Here is a 12,248-nt window from a genome sequence, read left to right as displayed (position 1 = left end):
TACCTCTTCTGTGACTATGCAGAGTTAAAGCAAGCTACTGAAGTAAGGGGTGGTGATGAGGTCTGGAGAGTTTCCCCAGCATTAGAAAATGAAAGTCTCCCATGAATTCAAGGAGCCAGAAAATGGAGGACGACAGGAATATTATATAATACATGCTGCTGTAGATTTTGATTTCTGCTTTTAGATTCCTGAGAAATTTACATACATGATTGCTAAATTTTCCTTTGACCATTGTTTGCTTGAATGTGGCATCTATCTGAAATTGGACTGTGTGCGTGTCTAGATTGATAAGGCTTATATCTGCATATGTTAATCTAAAGCAGTGCAGCAACTAGATGAACAGTGAAGATGAGGAGTTTAAGAGAAGGTGATAAGCATCTGTACTGGGGTAGTCAAGGAGAACTTGACTAAAGAATTAAGACTTAAGCCCAGTCATGAAAGCAGGTTAATTGTCAAGTCAGGAAAAACTTGTTAAAAGATAGGGTGAATTTAGAGGAGGATTCAAATAAGAAAAAGAACTGACATTAGGGAGAACCATTTCAACGACAGCATAAAATGGGAAAGCACTGTCATGAAATTCACGCATGAAATTCTGTCATGCCTAATGACCTATTTTGGGAAAAAAAGGGGGGACCAGAAGTATTCTCAATTTGCCATGCTTTGAGTCCTGTGGCCTCCAATCTCAACCATATTCCAAAGGAAGCTAAATAAAATCAGCAGTTAGATCCCTATTGCAAGGCAGTTGTCCCAAATCGGCAGCCACAAAGTGCCACAATTTGATAACTTCCCTCAGGGTCAGCTTAGCTTTCTTTCTCAATTTTCCTCCCATCCTGAAAGGCTATCAAGCATTGCACATTGTTCCTCAAGGCTACTGGCCTTTGATGTGAGAGGAGTTGTGAAGATGAGGTACATCTACCTTCTATATCAGAGATTCTCTATTGGGTCATCAGAACAATCAAAGAACCCATCTAATTATTGCAGGAAAGACAGAGAGGAAATTGTGTTCCTCCCCTTCTTGTGGAAGTTATGACACCTTGGCTCTTAGTGTGCAGAAGTAACAGAAGAGCATTCTTCCTACAGTGCTTTTGAAATCACTCCATTTGAGGGACAATGGAAGGACCCTTTATTATTGGAAGAGAACTGAAGAGCTAAGTAATAGTTTGAGAGTTGGATTCAGGACAGAAATCAAGATGGCTGCCCGAAATTCAACACATTAGGCCAATTTCCTCCTATTGTGCTTAGGGCATTTGGCTGGTAACACAGGGGATAAACCAAGGAGGAACATCTATTTCTTCCCTAGTGACAGGAATCATTTATTAAGTACCTGCTATATGCTATACACTTTATATTTATGTAATTCAATGTCTGCAACAATATTATGATTTAGGGAATATTATTTTCACTTTACAGGAAAGAAGTACAACGAAGTAGAAATAACATGGACTTGAGAATGAGATCTGTGTTTGAAACATGGATTAGGGAGACCTTTCAACTCTTTTAGACTCAGTTTCCTCACTGATTAAGCAGGGAAACATATTATCTTGCATTGTAAATGAGCGAATACTCATTCAACTCAGCTTACAGTTAACTTTCATATGAAAGGCACAACAAATATAAGAAAAATTATTATTTTCTTTACTGCATATTGTGTGTCAGACTTTATTACATGCTAAGACTTTTCCGTATGCTATCTCATTTAATCCTCGTGGCAACCAGATGAGGAGGGGCCACTTTTTTTCTCCATATTTTATAGGTGAGGAAACTAAAGCTCAGAGATATGGGGAAACCTGCTTAGAGTCTTAAAAAGATGAAGTGGCAGAACCAGCCGTTTGATGCCGTCATTCCAGAGAGCCCTTGGCCAAGGCATCGGAGGAAGAACAAAGGACAAGAACAACAGCTAACACTGAATGAGCATTTCAGTTACGTCAGACTCTCTTACAATCAACATTACTTGCAGTGACCCCTTTATTTATACTCAAAATTTGTGGGAAAGGTACAGTGATCTTCCTTATTTTACAGATGTGGACACGGAGGCACATATATACTATATAACAAATAAATGGTAGAGCTGGACTTTGACATGTAGGTCCCTTTACCAGTCTCACATGATGAGTTTGGGTCTAATATGTCATTAACAGTCCTGAGGTCTTGGGCATGCCACCTAATGCTCTGCAGACCTCAGGTTCTTTGTACATGAACTGGTGGTATGGATGGCCTGATTTGAAGAACTGTAGAATTTTAAGATCTGATAGAGATCTAGCAACTCTCAGTTTGTTTCCTGAGATTAAGAATTCCTCATATCAGTGGTGGGGGGTGGGAGGGATGGGGTGGCTGGGTGATAGACATTGGGGAGGGTATGTGCTATGGTGAGCGCTGTGAACTGTGTAAGACTGTTGAATCACGGACCTGTACCTCTGAAAAAAAATAATACATTATATGTTAAAAAAAAAAAAAAAAGAAGAGAGTAGGAAGGGAGAAATGAAGGGGGGGAATCGGTGGGGGAGACGAACCATGAGAGACTATGGACTCTGAGAAACAAACTGAGGGTTCTAGAGGGGAGGGGGGTGGGGAGATGGGTTAGCCTGGTGATGGGTATTAAAGAGGGCACGTACTGAATGGAGCACTGGGTGTTATACGCAAACAATGAATCATGGAACACTACATCAAAAACTAATGATGTAATGTATGGTGATAAATATAACATAGTATAATAAGAAACACTGAAGAAAAAAGATCTGATAGAGATCTAGAACTTTATTTGGTTCCATTTATAAACCTAATATACTCTCTATTTAATGCTGCTCACATATGCAGCTCTTCCAAAGGAGCCACCCTTCAAAGTCTTGTTGCCTCCACCATTTAATCTTTTAAAATCAATCTTATTATTTTTTGCTCATTAGCCATTCACCTCGTACTTCCTGAGTATCACCTGGTAGCAAGGTGCAGCCTTCAATGTTGTATATTTCCATCCATGAAGATTAACTTTTTCTCTAACCGTCCTGATTTTCAACTACTCGGTCCAAGCCAGACCCCTCTCCATGCCCCCTTCACCCCTTGCCAAAATTCTCATGTATCAGTAACTCTTGTTACCTAGTCTTCTTTTGCATGAGTCCATGTCACCCCTAGTTTCTGTTCAGTATTTTTTTTAGCTCCAAGATTTCTAATCTGGAGGGTTCTCTTTCTGAATGAGACCTGAACTAATTCAGGCTGTCAAGGGGTGTGTGTCCTGAAAATTCCCCTGAGTTAGAAGAAAAAATATTTTGTATAAATAGAAACTCATACGAAATAGGGCACAGAGCTGATATCAACAAGAACAAGCTGCTGTTAGAAGTATCTAGAAGATGCAGTTTCCTACATGGGTTTCATGGCTCACCAGAGAAAAGCACACAGGCATTGACAGGTGAGTACAGAAGTATGTGAGTGTGTATGAGTGAGAGAAAGACAGAGGTGTTGGTGAAATACAGTATTTGTGAGTGGAGGGGCAGAGAGTAGGGAGGACTTGACATCAAAAACAAATGTCATCAGTCTTCATTTTTTATGGCATTGATAATTTTGGTAAGATTATAATTTCTTGAAGCATCCTCTAGCAAAAGGCACTTACATGTGTATCATATATATAAAAGTTCATGCAATTTTTGTCTTCCTTTTTTATTACTACACATAATTTCCCACCTTTGCACAGAGATATGTGCAGAACTATGGAGAGGTTATCAAAGAAGGAACATAAATTTTAATGGATCAATTTAATGTAATGGCTATATTTTGAGCATTTACTCTGTGCAAGTTCTTATGGCCAAAGCTATGAGTTAGGTTATCACTTTCCAGAAGCTACCTGGTATGTGCAAAACAGAGTATAGAATCACAAATATTTTAAACCAGGAAGGACCATTAGATTCCCAATGGTAGAAAAGTTAAAGTGGAGACATAAAAATAAAGTTTCATAATCCTCCTGAATCGTTTCAGCTGTATAAGATGTCTCTCTCACCTCTCTTTTTAAGATAAGTTAAACGAAAGTTTTATTGAATAAGTACACAAAGAATAAGAGGTATAAAGGGGTCAACATAAGGGCAGGGAAAACTAAACAAAGATGAGATCCCAGTCACACACTGAGTTCAACATGATTCTGGAGGGAGCTCCTGAGTACAAATTACACCCAAAAGTGGGTCCCACCTTGTCACAAAGGGGCTGGGCTTTTGTATACTCCCATCAGACAGTATTAACTTCAAGCTGACCTGGGATGAAAGACATGTGGCCTCCAGGCTCATGGCTCCTTTCAGGACAAAGAAAATCTCCAGAGAAGGAGAGACCACGGTGAGCAGTGGGCACTCCCAGGAGTTCAGGGATGAGTACACTGACTTGGTAAAAGTGATTTGGGTACAACATCACTAGTGCCAACTAATGCCAGCAAAGAGAGTAAAAAAATTTTGTTTTAATAGTTTACAAAGGGAGATATTTTACATTTTTTTAGTATCATAGTATTAAAGATATATCTGAATTTATGGTTAAAGTATTCATAGAGATTATTGGACAAAATGTGAACACATGTATCAATATCTCCAAGAGTTCCAAGCTGGAATTTAAGAAAACTTAAACTAAAAATCCACACATATTTAGTAAAAATTTAGTGACAGGGATTTATACCCCCAGAGAATGGGAATCAGAATGATCAAAAGTATTGTTACTACAGACAGAAGCAAAGCTTTCAACATCAATTGCTATGAAAGAATGAATTAGACTATTCTGATACTGTCTACTACAAGTGAAACTAAGCAAAGATATCCAGTGGGATTTGGGGGAGAGTTGGTCAAAGGGAGCTAACTCAGCTTGGACATTACCTATTTTCACTCTGCTGGTTTCCTTCCTTCTGCCACCTAGAAAGAGGCTGGAGGTCCAGAAACCATCTTAGACCATGAGGTAACACTGAGGATGGAAGATACTACAGCAAGAAGGAAGGTTCCTGGATCCCTGAGGAGTATGGCCCCGCCCTGCCAGCAACATACTGCTTACAACTGGACCCCTTTTCTGTGACAGAGCAATAAATCCCTCTTACCTAAAAAAACAACATTTTGGGTGTTCTGTTACTTGTAGCCAAAACCGATGCTAACTGATGCAGTCATGTTTTTCGTACTCTGAATGTGAACTTTACCATTATCACTTTTTGTTGAACCTCAAACTTTTCCATATAATGAGAAAAGCATATTGTCAAAATATCCTGTCATTATTTTAAAACAAGGGGTTTATAAATATATTAAAATCCAACTAGAGGGGCGCCTGGGTGGCTCAGTCGTTAAGCGTCTGCCTTCGGCTCAGGTCATGATCCCGGGGTCCTGGGATCGAGCCCCGCATCAGGCTCCCTGCTCGGCAGGAAGCCTGCTTCTCCCTCTCCCACTCCCCCTGCTTGTGTTCCTTCTCTCGCTGTGTCTCTCTCTGTCAAATAAATAAAGTCTTAAAAAAAAAAATCCAACCAGACAAAATCTCATAAATTAATGCAAATGTGTAGCACATTTTCATCACTCAAGTGCAAATTAAATTAGACTGCTCTGCCATAATAAAGAACCATTTGCTTGCTTTCAAGTGAAAAGCATCATGTAACTTTTACTGGTGTATTTCTTTAAAAAGTACCAAATCTTTTCTAAGTCACTCTAGACTCTGAATGCAAGGTATTCATTACCACTGGAATAAAAACAGAATGTTGAGAGTCACATGATGCAGGCAGCTCAGATTTCAACTCAAGGTCAAATTAATGGACCCTCAGGCAGCCAAACAGTGTTTACTGCCAAACAGACTGATACCCGTAGCCTTGAAATGAGGGGACATAACTATGATTAATTTTTTTTTAAGTTTTTATTTTCATTCCAGTTAATTAACATACAGTGTTCTACTAGTTTCAGGTATATAATATAGTGATTCAACAATTCCATACATCACCCTGTGCTCATCACAAGTGCTTTCTTTAATCCCATCACTTATTTGACCCATCCCTGCACCCCCTCCCCTCTGTTAACCATCAGTTTGTTCTCTGGAGTTAAGTGTCTGTTTCTTGGTTCCTCTCTCTTTCTCTTATTTTTTTCCGTTGGGTATTTGTTTTGTTTCTTAAATTCCACATATGAGTGAAATCATACAGTATTTGTCTTTCTCTGACTGGCTTATTTTGCTTAACATTATACCTTCTAGCTCCACCCATGTTGTTGCAAATGGCAAGAGTTCATTCTTTTTAATGGCTGAATAATATTCCATTGTGACCATGATTAAATCTTACCCTTAAGAGATACTTTAGATTTTAATATATAGGCTATATCTCATTAAAATTTTAACAGAATAAGAAAAGCTGCATTTTGAAATACCTATGGAAAAGGAGAATACAGCCTGAACTTATCTAAAATAATCAGTATGGGACCATCAAGTTTTGAGATCAAATGATAGACATGTACTTCTAAAGGATGGAAATCTTATTTATTTTTAATTTAACTTTATTTTTTAAAAAATTTTTATTTATTTATTTGTCAGAGAGAGAGAGAGCACAAGCCCGGGGGTGGGGGCGGGGAGAGGCAGAGAGAAAAGCAGACTCCCTGCTGAGCAAGGAGCCCCATGTGGGACTCGATCCCAGGACCCTGGGATCATGATCTGAGCTTAAGGCAGGCACTTAACAGACTGAGCCACCCAGGCATCCCAAGGATGGAAATTTTAAATCAATAACTTCTATCAGTTGCTAAATGGGGAATTTAATGTAAATATCAGAGTAATCAGTGTTAGATACTGAAATATGAAATTGAATTTGGGTTTTCAGATGACAAATTTAACAGAAAAAGAAGGCTGCTTGTAAAAATGTTTCTATGCAATTCCTACATTTATGTGCCTAATTTAGAAACTGAGTAAAAGTTTAGGTCATGCAAAGATTCAAAAACAAATGATTGACTAGTCAAAAAATAAAGCAAATCAGCATACTGAAACTACTATAATCTGAGAAATCTAGGATCACCTAAAAAAGTACCACATTACTCTTCTCCATTGTCAATTATTCTAAGGAGAGAGATCACCTGTTTAAACATCTAAATAATATATAATTAAACAAATCTTTGAGGTAATCATATTTATCACATACTTTTTAAGGTAAAACAAACATGGTTATATTTATGTGAATGTAATATTTGAATAGCTTCCTCAAACAATTTATTCTACCTCCAAATATTTTCTTTATGAACAAAATGTTTTCTTATATTCCTAGACTACAGAAATCATTACCATAAACAGAAGGGTATCTATTTGTGATTATTGGAAGTGCAATATTTGTTCTGTATCTTTGAAGGTTGTTGAGTACACACCCACACATGTAGTACTGGGCACACAGTATATTACAGTTTTATTATACCTACTATCTATTCCACTTTTTTCTTCACTACCCTCTTTGTTTTGGCCTATGTCCCTACTTCTCAGATGATGCTGGGTAGGGCTTACCTCTCTTCCTCCTTCTGGGGTGGGCATATGATGAAACCTGCCCAGTTAGGACACTGCACTCCCAAACTGTTAATTGATTCAAGAATGTGTGGGTGAATTTTATCAGAGTCCATCAAAGCTAATCCCAGGTCTTCTGTTGGGGAGAATGTAGTTTTTATTTTCTGTTGGAAATGAGGCACAATAATATAAGCTTAAAACTAATATGGATATCATATTGACAGAGAATGGCCAAGAAGAGACTAGAAAGCACAGTTGAGAGAGGGTGAGAGTGTGCCAGGGGACATCATTTGAACTCCTGAATCTAAATGTACCTGAAGTCAGTCAGACTTCTTCACTTTTTAATTATATAAGCTAGTAAAGCTCTTTTTTTCCTTAAAATAATTTGCTATTTTTTTGTCATTTATAACTGATAGTTCTAACCTACAGTTATGTATGTGTATGTTTACTGAGACTAAGAGATAGAGAGACTTAGATTCTAATGATATAACTGACTAAAAATGAAATTGATCCAATTATTTAAACTTTTAGCAACTTAGTTTCCTTTTTGAGAAGTGAGGAAGTTGAATCACATGACCATTTTTTTTTTTTTTTTTAAGATCTAAGATCACCGGGTCCAGTCAACTGATTCTGATGAATGAACAAATGGAAGCATTTAAATCTGGAAACAAGTTAGATTCAACTTGGTATCTACATAACCCCAGGCCTGAAAAAAACAAAAACTATAAAAAAAATATGACTGGTTTCTCTATCCTTCAATGGGTATCATTTTTATTTTTATTTTATTTATTTATTTATTTTTTAAGATAAATGCATTTTTTTAAAGATTTTTATTTATTTGTCAGAGAGAGAGAGCACAAGCAGGGGGAGCAGCAGAGGGAGAGGGAGAAGCAGGCTCCTCACTGAGCAAGGAGCCCGATGTGGGACTCGATCCCAGGACCCTGGGATCATGACCTGAGCTGAAGGCAGATGCTTAACAACTGAGCCACCCAGGCGTCCCAATGGGTATCATTTTTAAAAAAGATTTTATTTATTTGACAGAATGAGAGAGAAAGAGAGGGAGAGAGAGAGAGAGAAGCACAAGCAGGTGGAGTAGCAGGCAGAGGGAGAGGGAGAAGCAGGCTCCCCACCGAGCAGGAAGCCCAATGCAGGGCTCGATCCCAGGACCCTGGGATCATGACCTGAGCTGAAGGCAGATGATCAACTGACTGAGCACCCCAGGCACCCCCAATGGGTATCATTTTATAGTCAATTCATTTCAGGAACAAAGCAATTAAAACATTGGTAACTATAGGGCCAGCTGGTAAACCTCGGGTGTAGCTTTGATGCTGTGGTATATAATAGCAAGGGTTTTGAAACAGGAAATCTGAGTTTTAAAGCCTACCTCTGACTCGTAATTCCTCATCTGTAAAATGGGAATAATAATAGCTCCCTTGCAGGCTTGTCCTAAGAATGCACTCATATAATGTATTTAAAGCTCCCACCACAGTACTTGGCAGAAACTAAGTGCTCAAAATTCGCTATATGCTGTCATTATCTGCAGAGCTACTATAATGACCAAATTGCTTGAAAAAATATAATTCCCTTTGGCATGAACATTAATCCACAGATGTTTCAAAAAATACTATGTTGGTCATTAAAATTAAAAAAACAAAAACAAAAACAAAAAGAACTCTCAGCACATTAGCTCCATTCAAACTTTGTGAGATCCTGCTTACGACTGCCAACACAGTATTTTCTACACTTTCTCATACATCGCCTGTTATTTCTGGCCAGGAAAATAAATAAATAAGTAAGTAAATAAATGCCCATCTGGCAGAGTATTTCTCCACCTATATATGAACCAGAAATGCCAATCGTTTCTAATGTGTATTCCCCAGATGCAATAATCAGCCTCTATTTACAGCTAAACCACTGATTAGTGTGGAAAATACTGTCAGCAAACCATACCCCAAAATGTACTGCTGTATTTAAAAAAATCATAAAACCCTAAACACAATCCAAAACAGAAGTCATATCTTCAATAGATTCAAAGAAAAGAGAAGGCTGTACTTAATTTCATTTGGTAAAAGATACTGCCTTTTGTACAATAAAAATGTTTAAAACTATTTCTCTGATTTCTGATTCTTAGTCACACGGGCAAATTTAGGAACAATGACTTAATCACATGTCTATAAGAGCAAGCAGAAAAGGAGGAGAGGAAAAAACCACTCTGCAACTGATATTACAGAATGAATATTTTCCTAATTTGCATAAAGGCATCAGTTATACCTTAATACATTTACAAGATTCAGTAATTAATAAATATTTGCATTTTAAATCATATAGTTTGTATGAAAAAGAAGACTATCATGAAAAATATGCCCATGAAAAACTAAATTTTTGTGATTAAAGTCATTGTATAAGGCTAACAACAAGCCTTTAAACAAGTGCTACAATCTGAACCTTTAACAAAATCCCAGTGTTTTAATTCATAGTATAATTGAAAGAAATTAAGAATGAGGTTTTTTTTTGCAAAGATATATGCAATCCAAATCCTAGTTTCAAACTGAATATCCTAGAATATAAAAACTGTAGAGGTGATATTTTTATATAATGACATAAGGGGCAATGATCTTTACATTTGTAGCAAAGAAAATATTATTTCTTGAGTATTTCCAAAAGTATATTTAAAGCTCTTAAATTTTACTAAATCAAAAAAGGAAATAAAATTCCTGTGAGTCACTTAAAGAGGGGATTGATTAAATAGAGGATAATTTAAAAAAAATTGGTGGCAATCACTCTAAAATGTGCTTGAGAAAAAAAGTATTGTCTGGGCAAGGAGGGGGAGTTAGAAGAGAAGGAGAAGAATTTCCTATGGTCCAACTGATCTGTTGGAATGAAAGTCTGAAATTACCTTCAGCAGTGTTGACAACTAAACTCAGCGCTTGCTGTCTAAACAGGTGCACGCTCGGACCCACCGACCCACAGCTCTTTGTCAAAGCCAAGGAGAAAGATAGCCAGTCCCCACACAGCTGCGCTTCTGGCTGCCACTACAGAAGAGCCATACTTGGCTATTTTTAGGTTTGGGGGTAGGCGCTCGGCCAAAGCTCAGCAGCACCATGAGAGCAAGTGCTGAGAGCACTGAGACTTTAGAGTGGTACCAGGGCTCCAACAGCCTCCTGTCTGCCTGCCTACTCGCTCCGACCCCACACTCTCTTTCCTGCGGTCCCCAAGCCACCTGTGGCTTTCATCGTCTTGCTCAAAGGTCTCCATTTCTGTGACTTTCACAGTCCCTCTCCTGTTTGAATTTCTATGTCTCACTTAGTTCTAGACCTTGAAGCCATGAGATTTTCCTTCTTAGTACCCACAGAAAGAGGAATAAGCAGAAATACTCTGCAGCTCCTTCCATGAAGAAAACAGTGGATTTTATTCATTCATAATATGTCCTTCACTTCATTAAGCCTAAAAGTCATGGCTATTGCTCCCACTGTGCTGAAAAACAGGAGGAAAGTGAATGCTTGTGATATAAAGACTGGCAGGTACAGCGATCGATGTGGAAAGGAGGAAGAAACAGACTATTGTGTTTTGACAGTTTAAAGGAAGCCAGGAAAGGGAGCCCAGAAGTCTGATATTCAATGGTGTGTATTATTTTACCCTTGCTGAATACTGATTCACAAGGCTCGTATGTCTGGGAGTGTGTGTGCGTGTGTGTGTGTGTGTGTGTGTGTGTGTGTGCAGTTTCACCATGTGCTAGCATAATTGTAATGGGCTTGTGTCATTTCCAGGTGGAAAGTTTTGTTTTAATGAAAGAAACTATACTACATTAGATCTTGCTTTCTCCTTATAGCCCTCTCTAATTTGTAAACTGAAGTACATACATATTTATATTATACTCTCAGGTATCACTATCACAACAGTAGTAAAAACCAGTGTCCTCTTTGTAAAATGGTATTTTGTCGTGAACCGACATGAGCTTTTATATATGAAATACACTTTGAAAAAGAATGTGCAGCTATAAAATTAATAAGGAATACAGGTCAAACAAAAGCAAAGCCAAACCTTGATTTTACAGAACTGTTTTATCTCTGCACGAAGTCATTTAAAAGAATTGCTTAATCGTGTGAGATAGTTGTCTAGAGAAAGCTTTTTAATGTGTCCCTATAAATGCAATTTCATATGCCTGAAGTGAAAAATAGTAAATAAAATAACAATGGAAGGAAAATAGATATTTTATCTCCCATTTTAATTTTTATCCCCATAACAGCAACCCAAATTCAATATGGCAGATGCAATTGCAAGGACTTATTCTTAGGGAAGCAGTATTGTGCAGAGATCAGCCTGGTTCATAATTATGTGTCTCTCATGAATAAGGGCACTGTTGGCCAAAAATAATCTATTGTATCTTCCTCTTGGGCCAGTAACTAAAAATGTATGGTGCTTCAAAGACATGACTAAAAGAGGCAAACCTAGGGGTGCCTGGGTGGCTCAGTGGGTTAAGCGGCTGCCTTTGGCTCAGGTCATTGTCTCAGGGTCCTGGGATCAAGCCCCACATCAGGCTCTCTGCTCAGTGGGGAGCATGCTTCTCCCTCTCCCTCTGCCCACTCCCTGCACCCACCCCTGCCTCATGCTCACGTACTTTGTCTCAAATAAATAAAATATAAAAAAATAAAAGAGACAATCCTATAAAATGATATGGTTGTTGTGCTTCCACAAAAACGTTTTTAAGTATCTCTGTATTAGTTACATACATGTGCAAACCAACTCAGGAGCAAATTTTAGAGCAGAGTTCAAAATCTCCCATCTGCCAATTAACC

General features: G+C 38.0%; 1 protein-coding gene and 1 long non-coding RNA gene across 13 annotated transcripts in view; one reads left to right on the top strand and one right to left on the bottom strand.

Annotated features, from left to right (window-relative positions):
* The window catches only part of LOC144380418 (uncharacterized), a 64,753-nt gene extending 59,714 nt beyond the window's left edge, over positions 1-5,039 (top strand). For all 4 annotated transcript variants that reach the window (XR_013444551.1, XR_013444550.1, XR_013444549.1 and 1 more), the window contains 3 exons: positions 1,754-1,993; positions 3,290-3,400; positions 4,880-5,039. This is a non-coding gene — a long non-coding RNA (uncharacterized LOC144380418). The remainder of the gene's footprint in view (positions 1-1,753; positions 1,994-3,289; positions 3,401-4,879) is intronic.
* DMD (dystrophin) overlaps positions 1-12,248 on the bottom strand; it is a 2,185,421-nt gene that overhangs the window by 2,013,593 nt on the left and 159,580 nt on the right. The gene's annotated exons all lie outside the window — the stretch shown is intronic.

The sequence above is a fragment of the Halichoerus grypus genome, chromosome X, assembly GCF_964656455.1.
Source record: "Halichoerus grypus chromosome X, mHalGry1.hap1.1, whole genome shotgun sequence".
Lineage (NCBI taxonomy): Eukaryota > Metazoa > Chordata > Mammalia > Carnivora > Phocidae > Halichoerus > Halichoerus grypus.
Note: the sequence above shows the minus strand (reverse complement) of the source record. Positions and strands in the feature narration are given on the sequence as shown.